The sequence below is a fragment of the Nicotiana sylvestris genome, chromosome 2, assembly GCF_000393655.2.
Source record: "Nicotiana sylvestris chromosome 2, ASM39365v2, whole genome shotgun sequence".
NCBI classification, from domain to species: domain Eukaryota; kingdom Viridiplantae; phylum Streptophyta; class Magnoliopsida; order Solanales; family Solanaceae; genus Nicotiana; species Nicotiana sylvestris.
Genome location: NC_091058.1, coordinates 85,573,535 through 85,586,542, shown reverse-complemented (window position 1 = coordinate 85,586,542; position 13,008 = coordinate 85,573,535). Strand labels below are relative to the sequence as shown.

At 35.4% G+C, this 13,008-nt stretch overlaps 2 long non-coding RNA genes across 3 annotated transcripts; both read right to left on the bottom strand.

The window, feature by feature from the left end:
- Positions 1-358: 358 nt before the first annotated feature.
- On the bottom strand, positions 359-2,462 carry LOC138886354 (uncharacterized). 2 transcript variants are annotated; one of them, XR_011405044.1, is made up of 3 exons: positions 2,315-2,462; positions 1,326-1,384; positions 359-670 (listed from the first exon to the last, which is right to left on the bottom strand). It is a non-coding gene; the product is annotated as an uncharacterized lncRNA (long non-coding RNA). The 2 variants fall into 2 exon arrangements; XR_011405043.1 differs by having other exon boundaries at positions 359-1,384.
- Positions 2,463-7,904: 5,442 nt separating this feature from the next.
- On the bottom strand, positions 7,905-9,806 carry LOC138886353 (uncharacterized). Its single transcript, XR_011405042.1, has 3 exons — positions 9,715-9,806; positions 8,725-8,783; positions 7,905-8,045 (listed from the first exon to the last, which is right to left on the bottom strand). It is a non-coding gene; the product is annotated as an uncharacterized lncRNA (long non-coding RNA).
- Between the last annotated feature and the right edge of the window lie 3,202 nt (positions 9,807-13,008).

The following is a 13,008-nucleotide window of genomic DNA, read 5'->3' as shown; positions in this document are numbered from 1 at the left end:
ATCATGAAAAAAAATATAATATCTAAAACCAGTAAATCAAGGAACTGGAGAAGTCCAAATATCACTATGGATTAATTCAAAAGGAGATTCAAAAAAAGACCACGAATCCATAAATGGTAACTTGTGATGTTTGCCACGTTGACAAGCATTGCATAAATTGTCTAGGCCTTGTAATGAAGAATAAGGCTGTCACGACCCAAACCAATGGGCAGTGACGGGCACCCGATACCTTACTTAACCGAGTACCAACATAATGTATCTGTCATATCATAATATCATGGGCAAATAGCCTAGAAAGGTCTTCATGAGATAACAGAAATAAAATATAAGGGAATAATAAATATTGGACGACCTGACATGACATGAAAACTTATACATGTGACATACGTGCCTATAAAACCAAAGTGATAACTCATACACTGAACATAGGCCGATAAGGCCATATGATTTTCATATACATAACATATGTCTACAAGCCTCTAAGAGTACATAAAATCATAAAGGTCGAGACAGGGCCCCACCATGTCAATCAATATATATCTAAAGCATACTGACCAAATAGGCAACTCTGAAGCAAGTGGAGTGCACCAACACCTCCGCTGAGCTGATAGCCTACTAGGAGGAATGTCAACCTATCAATTGGGACCTGCAGGCATGAAACGCAGCGTCCCTAGGCAAAAGGGACGTGAGTACCAATAAAGTACCGAGTATGTAAAGCAAGAAAGCATAAACAAGAATAGTAATATAAAGAGAGATAGAGGAGATACAACCTGTAACATCTGCGTGCCTCTGTGGGCTGCTGACATGAAATGCGTAATACATATATATACATAAACTTTTAAAAATATACGCGTCTGTAGGAATCATCATCATCATCATCATCATATCGTACCCGGCCTCAAAGAGGACTCGGTAAAAACGTACCCGGCCATCATAAGGCTCGGTAGAATCGTACCCGGCCACGTGGAGCTCGGTAAATCCAACTGATCAGTGGTTACACAATATATATCGTACCCGGCCTACTATAGTGCGGCTCGGTAGAGTAAAATAGATATTATATATAATGCATGCTAAACTCATGGAATCACGTTCTAAACCTTTTGGAGTGACTTAAGGTCGTTGAACCTTCGATTAACATTATGGACATCATACCATCAATATGAGCTTCTATAGGATTCAAGGATCATACATACTTGCTTAGAATAACTTTATAAGGAAAGAACAACATGGGCAACCTTAGTTTCTAGGAGTAGATCTGTTACGAAATAGTGTATTCATTTCTCTTTAGATCATGCCAAAAGAAAGAGGGAAGTGCCTTAACATACCTTAACCATGGTGAGTACTTAATACATCTTAAGCAACTCTTCAAATAACTCGACTCAATCTACCATTGCATAAGGAGATTCAAAATTAGTGTTGAATAAAGGCTAAGTTTGCAACTTAAACTTATAGCTCATTTATATAAATTCGGGCAGCATCTCCCCAGTAACAAGAGCCTCCTCAATACCATATACCAACAACAATTACCAGAGAAATCCATCAATACCAATTATCAATAACAAGACACCATAAAACTACAACAAGTCATAACTATTTTACGACGAGCGACAAGCTCCAATTGGAATTCGTATATCCCTTATCATCCCTTATAGACTTTTTACTTTAAATTAATAGTATCATTAACATGATAATGAAGTCATTCATCAATAATTCCAACCTTATACCATATATCCATAACAAAGAAAATGATCCACAACTCCAATTATTCTTAATTAGCAACTTTATTCACTAGTTCATGTCTAGTTCATCCATTTAACTCAACCGATGTCAATATAACCTTAAGCACTTGTTGGAACACAATATAATTACCTCCTACAGTAGATTCAAGTCGAAATCTATATTATATTTAGCTTACAACAGCCCAACACACCCCAATCAATTCATACCAAAAACAACGACTATAGTAGTGTCCAACACCCCGAAAATATTACAAAGAATGACTAATCCATTATTTCACAAATATGTGGTATTTCTTCAAACTATTTATCCTCCAAAAACTCCATTAAATATCAGCAAAAGATACAGCCCAAAAGCTACACGAAATAGCCCACAAAACAGTCCATTACAAATCAAATAACTCGAACTCACGGCTTCCGATCACCTTCCCGTGAGTTCTAAATATTATGAAATGAATTAATCAACCTTACTTGATATTTAAGATCTTAAAACCAGAAATTAAGAATTTTCTTAACTATTAAATACCTTCCAACACTCAAACTATAAAGAAAAAGAAAGGTTATATAGCAATACTTACGTCGTGGGGATCGTTCTTGTGTTATTGCTTCGTGATTTCGTGCCCGGGATGATGGTATTATTTGAAACCCTTGTAGAGAGCTTAAGGGTGATGTTAGGGGTATTATTTGGTCGTGCTCTCTGGAAATATGCAGAAAGAGACGAGATAAAGGAGATAATCTCCATTTTTGTTGAAAAGTCAAAAGGTGCTACTTGGCACCCTATAATTGGCTCGTCTTCAGATACTTATAACTTTTTATCTGGGTGTCGTATGAGCAAATGGTTAAGAGCATTGGAAACTACATTCTAAGACCTTTAATTTGATATATAATATGTCCCAAAAAGACCTCATATAGCACACGAAATTTTTTACTCAAAAAGCTTCATTACAAGACAAATCCTTAGTCGGTTTTTTCGCAACTTAAATCCGATTTTTTTCAAACTTTATACTCCATATACAAACATCATATATAGTCATATCATGGCTTTAAACTCATTTAAATCATGATTAACAAGTCTCATATTTATCTTAACTTGCATAACACTTCGGCAAACCTTTCTTGTCCTGGTAGAAGGATTTCATCCTTTTTGAGTTTGCATTAGATAATCCTATAATGATAGTAACATCTGAAGTACGGGGTGTAACAACATGTACCCTTGTAAATATTTATCCTTGAATATTAACTCTCAAAGGCTTGCAAGAAAAAAATGGGATGTAACACCATTAAATCACTTTATATACTTTCCAAGAGGATCTCATTTCTGAGCTTACATCAACGGACTTACGACGTACTTTCCCGTACAAAAATATAGGTTGTAACATTATTCCCCCCTTTAGAACATTCGTCCTCGAATGTTGACTGATGCGCTTCTCATTATCATACCATATGGCTCTTATGAATACTTTAATATTGTCCTTTGCCATCTAGGCAATTGTTCTATGAAGAAATCCAAAAACTAGGGCATTCCCCCTTTTAGGCCTATTCTCACATCGCGACTTATGGCCGGAGTTTTTCCAATCTCGTAACTTCGACTACCTTCTATAATGAGTCCTATATGACTGTGTCCTTTTATGCACGACTCTTCTCTTTTTTTTCCTCCGGCTTTTTGCCAATCTCTTGGCTTCACATTGTGAATACATATATAGAACTAAGACATGATGTCCCTCTAGGAATATATAGGTATACTTAAGCTCTTCGCTTGGTACTTTGCTGAATGTACGACTATTGCTATAATTCGTTTTATAGCCTTGGTATTATTACTGAGGTGTGCTACACAACTATAGGTTACTTTCTCATTGCTTGTCCCATAACCTGTCGGTGCAACCCTGCCACATTAGGAACATATAATCGACCTCAATATCTTAGTACTCCATCTCACCCTGCCACATTAGGAACATATAATCGACCTTGATATCTGAGGACTCCATCTCCTGTAATCTCAAATAGTGTTTTCTCCTTTTGAGGGGTTGTATCTCTTTAATGATCTAGCACATGATCTTCATACTGGCATTCCTTCACTTCAGTTACTAAAGATGGGGTTTCCATGTCCTAAGTAGTAACTTTGGTACCACCTGCATCTAGTAATCGAATTCCAAGATTAGCTGGCAGATGAAGCTCGCAAGCTATCTCACTCTTCTATACCTTTAAATATGATAGGCTAAACATAGATCTACGATTGAGGGCGTTGACTACTCCATTCTCTTTCCCTGGATGATATAAAGTATAAACGTCAAAGTCTTTCACTAACTCCAACCATCGCCTCGGATGTAATACATTGTCACTAAGGCTCGCGTCTCATCAGGGAACATCTGAAGTGATATTCTTGATGCACTTAGGGATGATACTATACTTCAATAACTGCATTTTCATAACATCCCAACGTATTAATCTTATGGGGGCATTCTAATACCGTGTCATCCATAAAATCTCTTTTCTTTAAATCATTACTCAATCGAAGGCCCAAACGTTATTCTCTTAACAATCACAATTACACCCTTATTCTACTACCAGGGCAGCAGTAATCCATCTCTTCTAATTGCTCATGTTCTTATACTCCTCTAAGTTCATTCAAAGTGTACCGAGCTTTCTATAGCTCATGGAAATCATTAGACCTCTTGTTTTGACGGGTTTAATCCTGAGACCTTGCCTATTATTTCCATCTTCTCACTCATATTTACCATACTTACCTTTAAATCTCGCACCGTATATTCTATCAATTTCATAACCTCCCTTCTACATTAGTGGAATTCACATCCATACCTTAAAGCTCTACTATAATACTTGCAACCCTGGTGCATACACAATCTGGTGGGAGCTTCGCATTAACGTCTTATGAGGATGGTACTCTTCTAATTGATTTATCGTAGAGCTTTTATAGAATATGATTGTTGTACTATCTCTTTTATACCTCTACTATTAAAAGTATTCCTGCTATGGTTTGAGTCACGATTTCTATAATCATCTGGGTCTAACAATCGGACTCGTGATGTAACTTTCGAGCTTCCTCTTCTTTATCAGCCTTTAATTAAGCTTAGGCTATCTTCCAATCTTCAGCTTATGGTATTAGCTATTACATTAGCCCTTCATGGACTCTATGTAGCATCCATGAGATAATCTTTTAACAATTCAAGCCTTTATAGGTGCGTGGACTTAATTCTTTCTTTTAACTTATACTAGAGTCTCCTATAGCTGTATGAATGTCAACATATATGCTGCATGGATATAACTCTGAAGTCTTAAGTGCATTCACAACGTAATTAACTCTAGATCATTGATTGAATAATTCCTTTCGTGCCTTCTCAGCGTTCTTTAAATGTAAGCAATCACTTTTCCTGGTCGTTTTGCCACTTGTTGCATGAATACTTGGCTTATTTTATTTCCCACCAATACTTGAATTTCCTATAACTCATTTGATCTCAAATATCACTTTTGACTTCCCGTTCATTAGTCACGATAGGTTCCACTTTCGTATTGAGTACATACAATGTTGTAGTGGGACTGTTGTTACCCAACCATATCTTCTTTATGTCATTATGCTTAAGTTGAAGCCTTCTTCCTTATTTCCTCAGCTAGTATTTCTTTGTATTACTTAAGGAGACCTTCTGGATCTTGTAAAGTTACGATCTTTTTATACTATATACCCGAAGGAATTTTCGATATTCTTACTCGCCTACAAACATCCTTAGTTACATACCTTCGTGCCCTTGTACTCGTTGTGTTAATTCTAAACTCAGATTTTGATTATCTCCTTAGTGGCGCTCTCCATTATTTCCGTAACACTTATACAATACCTTTAAATACTCCAACTCCTATCTGAACATTTCTCAAGGTTACGACATCATATCTGCGAGACTGAATTTGCTAGATTAGGATTCACTATGTTTATCTTGCATGATCTGCTGATTTGCTTATAACCTCTTGTATAGCCATAACTTGGCTCTTCCTAAATCAACTACAAACTACTCGTTGGTCCATTCTCATATCTATATTCTGTGTAATCTCTCTTTAGTTAATTACTTTGTCTTAAGTTACCTCTCACACTGACTCCTTATATATCAAGTGTTCATTTGTACTTCTTTATCAATCATCGGGTGTGCAACCCTTACCGCTTCTCTCCGGTATCATACTTGTATAATGTTTTGGAGTCATATCATATCTATAGGATCTAAATAGATGCAATCTCATTCCTTTCACCCTTTTGTCGCATTCCTCATTTACTATTCCATAGTTACCTCTTCATTTTGTCATTTTTTTCACATCTTCACTAACATCTTACTCGCCTTGCGGTAACCTTTCTATACCGGGGATAATTGAATTTATTACGCATAAGGGTGACACTTAGTGTAAGTGGCACACTTACTCCCTTAGGCTTAACTCTGCTCCACGTGCTTGCTTTGGGAAGCATCTTCCTGAATGAACCTTAAATGTTATTATTTTGTTGTCCATTCTATTATTGTCGGAATATTATCTCTGAAATTCTCATGATATCAACCATTATAAAATCCTTCAGTCCCTAATTCATGTTCAGTTTATCTTGTTCACCAGCCCATACTGATTTTTATTACTCTGGGGTCTAACCTTTCCTCCTTGTAATCACGCTGAAGTCACCAACTCACTTCTCGAAATAAGGATATGACTTTATGGTTTATACTCTTTTATTGCCTCAAGGACTATCACTTCTTGTATTTTCCTTCAGTTGACTATAGACTCTATCATCGTGTCATATTTTGATTTACTATTATCACCCATATATCACATCTTACTCATAATGCTTCATTTACTCTCTTCTTATTCTCCGGATAATACTTTTTGTCTATCACTTTATTCTGAAAATTCCAACAAAAAGTTCTTTCCCTTTTTGCTCCCCTAGCTTCATCTTACTGGCTCTTTGGAATGCCTAACATTCTCCTATTTTGTTTTTACTTAGGGCTAGAGTCATACTAAGGTAAATATTTGTCCCTTTTAGGATCCCACTGCCTATCTTCTGAAATTTCTGAATATTCCAGTATTTATATTTGATTGTACTACTCTAGAGTTCACCATTTGGGTATCTCATAAGGAGATCTATTACCACATTTGCACCATCTTTCGGAAACATTAGTTAATGATAACAATCTATCCATAATCTTTGGGTTACTCAAACCGGAACTGAATCTTGATATCACATTCTTCTCTTAAACTATATTTGTTAGCTCCCATATGGCATAACTCAGATGGGTTTGGCCAATTGTATATATCTCCATAATATTGAAGGTGACACTAATACTTACATTTCTCTGCCTGAATTGTAAATACTGATAATCTTCATTAACTAGGTACCTCGTACCCTTCAGCATCTTGCTTGTTTTACTTGGTGAAACTTGTGTCTACTTTCCGATTCTCTTATTCCTTTTTACCATACGAGTGGATAGATATTCTTGTCTTAGGGATCCTTATCAAGAGCTTTACACATCTAAATACACATATGATCTGTTGAAGACCTCATATTTAGTCATCATAAGCATGATGCAAAATCGAGTTCCTCTGACTCAACTCTTTCGCATCAAAATTCAACCTCTTACCAACTATCTTTCTGGATGTAAGTATCATTGTATTATGAATAAAACAAAATTTAGGAGTTTGAATTCTTATAACAGAGATCTAGCACACGATCTAGAACAAGAAGAAAGAGTGACAATCCTAAATGCCCTGTAGCCTCATGCTTATAAGTGTGGTGCACAACACACCTATAAACAAGACTCTACTTGACACGGCTTGTAGACTTCCTAGGACAGAACTGCTCTGATACCACTTCTGTCACGACCCAACCAATGGGCAGTGACGGGCACCCGATACCTTACTTAACCGAGTACCAACATAACGTATCTGTCATATCATAATATCATGAGCAAATAGCCTAGAAAGGTCGTCATGAGATAACAAAAATAAAATATAAGGGAATACTAAATATTGGACGACCTGACATGACATGAAAACTTATACATGTGACATACGTGCCTATAAAACCAAAGTGATAACTCATACACTGAACATAGGCCGATAAGGCCATATGATTTTCATATACATAACATATGTCTACAAGCCTCTAAGAGTTCATAAAATCATAAAGGTCGAGACAGGGCCCCACCATGTCAATCAGTATATATCTAAAGCATACTGACCAAATAGGCAACTCCGAAGCAAGTGGAGTGCACCAACACCTCCGCTGAGCTGATAGCCTACTAGGAGGAATGTCAACCTATCAATTGGGACCTGCAGGCATGAAACGCAGTGTCCCCAGGCAAAAGGGACGTCAGTACCAATAAAGTACCGAGTATGTAAAGCAAGAAAGCATAAACAAGAATAGTAATATAAAGAGAGATAGAGGAGATACAACCTGTAACATCTGCGTGCCTCTGTGGGCTGCTGACATGAAATGCGTAATACATATATATACATAAACTTTTAAAAATATACGCGTCTGTAGGCATCATCATCATCATCATCATCATATCGTACCCGGCCTCAAAGAGGAATCGGTAAAAACGTACCCGGCCATCATAAGGCTCGGTAGAATCGTACCCGGCCACGTGGAGCTCGGTAAATCCAACTGATCAGTGGTTACACAATATATATCGTACCCGGCCTACTATAGTGCGGCTCGGTAGAGTAAAATAGATATTATATATAATGCATGCTAAACTCATGGAATCACGTTCTAAACCTTTTGAAGTGACTTAAGGTCGTTGCACCTTCGATTAACATTATGGACATCATACCATCAATATGAGCTTCTATAGGATTCGAGGATCATACATACTTGCTTAGAATAACTTTATAAGGAAAGAACAACATGGGCAACCTTAGTTTCTAGGAGTAGATCTGTTACGAAATAGTGTATTCATTTCACTTTAGATCATGCCAAAAGAAAGAGGGAAGTGCCTTAACATACCTTAACCATGGTGAGTCCTTAATACATCTTAAGCAACTCTTCAAACAACTCAACTCAATCTACCATTGCATAAGGAGATTCAAAATTAGTGTTGAATAAAGGCTAAGTTTGCAACTTAAACTTGTAGCTCATTTATATAAATTCGGGCAGCATCTCCCCAGTAACAAGAGCCTCCTCCAATACCATATACCAACAACAATTACCAGAGAAATCCATCAATACCAATTATCAATAACAAGACACCATAAAACTACAACAAGTCATAACTATTTTACGACGAGCGACAAGCTCCAATTGGAATTCGTATATCCCTTATCATCCCTTATAGACTTTTTACTTTAAATTAATAGTATCATTAACATGATAATGAAGTCATTCATCAATAATTCCAACCTTATACCATATATCCATAACAAAGAAAATGATCCACAACTCCAATTATTCTTAATTAGCAACTTTATTCACTAGTTCATGTCTAGTTCATCCATTTAACTCAACCGATGTCAATATAACCTTAAGCACTTGTTGGAACACAATATAATTACCTCCTACAGTAGATGCAAGTCGAAATCTATATTATATTTAGCTTACAACAGCCCAACACACCCCAATCAATTCATACCAAAAACAACGACTATAGTAGTGTCCAACACCCCGGAAATATTACAAAGAATGACTAATCCATTATTTCACAAATATGTGGTATTTCTTCAAACTATTTATCCTCCAAAAACTCCATTAAATATCAGCAAAAGATACAGCCCAAAAGCTACACGAAATAGCCCACAAAACAGTCCATTACAAATCAAATAACTCGAACTCACGGCTTCCGATCACCTTCCCGTGAGTTCTAAATATTATGAAATGAATTAATCAACCTTACTTGATATTTAAGAGCTTAAAACCAAAAATTAAGAATTTTCTTAACTATTAAATACCTTCCAACACTCAAACTATAAAGAAAAAGAAAGGTTATATAGCAATACTTACGTCGTGGGGATCGTTCTTGTGTTATTGCTTCGTGATTTCGTGCCCGGGATGATGGTATTATTTGAAACCTTTGTATAGAGCTTAAGGGTGATGTTAGGGGTATTATTTGGTCGTGCTCTCTGGAAATATGCAGAAAGAGACGAGATAAAGGAGATAATCTCCATTTTGTTGAAAAGTCAAAAGGTGCTACTTGGCACCCTATAATTGGCTCGTCTTCCAATACTTATAACTTTTTATCCGGGTGTCGTATGAGCAAACAGTTAAGAGCGTTGGAAACTACATTCCAAGACCTTTAATTTGATATATAATATGTCCCAAAAAGACCTCATATAGCACACGAAATTTATTACTCAAAAAGCTTCATTACAAGACAAATCCTTAGTCGGTTTTTTCGCAACTTAAATCCGATTATTCTCAAACTTTATACTCCATATACAAACATCATATATAGTTATATCATGGCTTTAAACTCATTTAAATCATGATTAACAAGTATCATATTTATCTTAACTTGCATAACACTTCGGCAAACCTTTCTTGTCCTTGTAGAAGGATTTCATCCTTTTTGAGTTTGCATTAGATAATCCTATAATGATAGTAACATCTGAAGTACGTGGTGTAACAACATGTACCCTTGTAAATATTTATCCTTGAATATTAACTCTCAAAGGCTTGCAAGAAAAAAATGGGATGTAACACCATTAAATCACTTTATATACTTTCCAAGAGGATCTCATTTCTGAGCTTACATCAACGGACTTACGACGTACTTTCCCGTACAAAAATATGGGTTGTAATAAAGGCCAAGTTATTGATCGTACTAATCTAGCTTAGTCATACAAGCAGTAGTAGAATTATCTTTAGGTGGATGGGAGATACTACTCAACTGAGCTTCATGAAGAAAAAGAAGGGATCTGGTTTCAACAAAGGTGGGAGGAAGGATACGAGTACAGATAGAAGTGCTCACAGACATATATTCAGGAGGTAGGCCAGAAAGTATTTGTAAAACGAGATCCAAATCAGAAACGAGATTACCAATGGATATATGTTAACGCATCAGCAATGGACTTGAAACGGTGAACATATTCATTTATTGAAAGATCACATTTCCTAAGATTGTGAAACTGGACCTTGAGTTGAAGAGTTTGGAAACTGACTTGGTCACGAAATGGACGCTTAATTTGAAGCCAAGCATCCCTAGCAGTGAGAGTATGGTGTGGCGGCTTGATTATAGCCTGGAGAATCTCTTGAGAAATTGTTGCCTGAATCCGTGAAAGAACAAAAAAGTCCAGTTGAACCCATTATCTGAAAGCGGGATTAGACACAGATGTGTCATCATCACAAGAAATAGAAGGCTCGGGACAAGGGATACTTCCATCAATGAAGCCATAGATACCATGACCCTTGAAAACAGGCAAGAAAAATTCTCTCCATAATATATAATTTATGTAATCAAGAACCGTGGCAATAAGATTCTTAATGTTCGAGATAAAAATAACATAATGAGATGATGGGAGAAGGGAAGAAGCCTTTACCATGGAGGTAGGTGGAGAAGGTGTTGATTCCGTAGGGGAAGAGGAAACCATAATTTGATGAAAGAGAGGAATAATCAATATAGAGATGACCTGGACTTCTGATATCATGTGACAATGTGTATTTCACAACAATCTGTATCGTAGTACACGGAGAGATATTTATAGTATTTTACATGTACATAAAAATGACTAAACTATCCTTAAATACAATATCTACTAGTAAGAACCATATAATTCATAGAAAGAATTTGACCATGATTTCTAAAGGGAAATTGTAGCCTTTGAAATTCATTTTCCAACAGTTTGAATGATTTGTCCTTGAACTTTTCTTTGCAAAACTAAAAGTTATGATAATTTTACTCAAAGTGAGCACTATAGAAAGATGAGAGTTCACGCATTTTAATTTTAATCGTATTCAAAAGATATTTTACAGAACTATTGTAAGTTTCTATCCTTTGCAAGATAACAAAACTTATTCTTCATTTATTTTTGAGAATTGGTAATTGTATTAATAAAATTAAATTTTCATTTTATTTATAAAACTCATGATCCAATGAAACAACAAATAAAATTTAAAAAAAAATTAGTAACGTACAATAGTATTGTTCAAATGAAACTGTTCTTATTAATTTTACTGAATTTCACATATCTATTACTTTAACATGTATTATAGATGGCCATAATTTGTAAACTCTTATTTATTTTAAATTTTTGATAATCTAGACGTTAAGAATTTATAAATGTTTTTATGCATAGGTTTAATTTTTTTCTCTTTCTAATTTATAATAGGGATTTTTACCTATTTATACTACATTATAAACTTATTTACCCCTCATAGAGAGGTTATTACTTAATTACATTAGCATATACAATTTACCATTTATATACAAATAACATATTAGATTCCAATCTTATCCATTTTAGGTTTTATTCTTCTCTATTTTTCTTCTCTTTATAGATATTTCTCTCTCGTTCCTCTTCGCATCGGCTTTTGCAGATGAACATACTCGAGCTTTGAAAAATGGTGAAAAAAAATAATTCAACTCGTTAAAAGCCATTGAATATGTACCAATACAAAGGGGTTACCAAATTTTTTTTAGATGAATAAACAAGAAATTGCCGACAAGAGTGGTGTTTGAAACTAAACTGAAATTAATTGATAGTGTAATTGAAACTAAATTGAAGTTGGTTGTGTATCATGAGCTTAAACTCCATTGATAGCCATTGCCCATTAGAAAACTTAGAAGCTTTAAATCTAGTGAGTTACAGACAGAGTTCGAAAAAGTCAAATCTTTGATGATTACATCATCTATAATTGAGTTGCGAAAACTTCTGGATAGGTATTCTATATCTGAACCGAATTCTTTATGGTTAAAGAATCTCTTTCTAGTTGCTCTGGAACAATTAGGAGATTCTCTAGAAGAAATACAGGGTTTTGCTTCTTGCGGCAACATATGGTCCCACTTATGGGGTCAAATCAATACGTTCTAAGAAGAAAGATTGGAATATCAATCTCATCGAGATAATCGATCTCATACCAAATCCCATCAATCGAATCAGTTTTTCGAGAAATAATCGAAAATCAAAATTTGCAAAATTATTTTTTGTTTGGATGATTTGCAAAATTATTTTTTTGTTTGGATTGTTGTTGCAAATGATCGAGAATATCTTTTGAAGTTTATATCTCAATTTTGAGAGAATTTGGTGAATATTAGAGGTGGTTTTGGTTGGAATTATAGATTGAACTTCGAAAAAAAAG